Source organism: Austrofundulus limnaeus, unplaced genomic scaffold (assembly GCF_001266775.1).
Source record: "Austrofundulus limnaeus strain Quisiro unplaced genomic scaffold, Austrofundulus_limnaeus-1.0 Scaffold2896, whole genome shotgun sequence".
NCBI classification, from domain to species: Eukaryota; Metazoa; Chordata; class Actinopteri; order Cyprinodontiformes; family Rivulidae; genus Austrofundulus; species Austrofundulus limnaeus.
Genome location: NW_013955298.1, coordinates 9,570 through 9,979, shown reverse-complemented (window position 1 = coordinate 9,979; position 410 = coordinate 9,570).

Genomic DNA, 410 nt, shown 5'->3' with positions numbered 1-410 from the left:
ATAATTCTAATAGCAAAGTTATGTTGGGACTTGGCTTTGAATAGTTAAGTAATAAACAGTTTTAGTAGTGAGAGCGGGGTTTTAAGTGGCGGTGGTCTTTACATTTTATGGTATTTTTTCTTAAGTAGCATGGGAAAGACTTTAATATAAGTGAGCACATGAAGGCGGGAGTATGTTAGGAGTAATGTGGTTATGTAATTACATAAAGGAGGGTTTTAACAGATATTTATTTATTAGGCATACTAGTAAAAATACTTTTGGTTTTTAAAAGGCTCAGAAATGGTTTAAAGCAATTTTATTATCTTCTTGCTTTATGTATTTGACCCCATAAAATAAAACGGGCTAAAAGAATGTGTTTTCACAGGAGTAAGGGCTTTTAAATTTTAGATTTAAAAAAAATGCTTTATGTA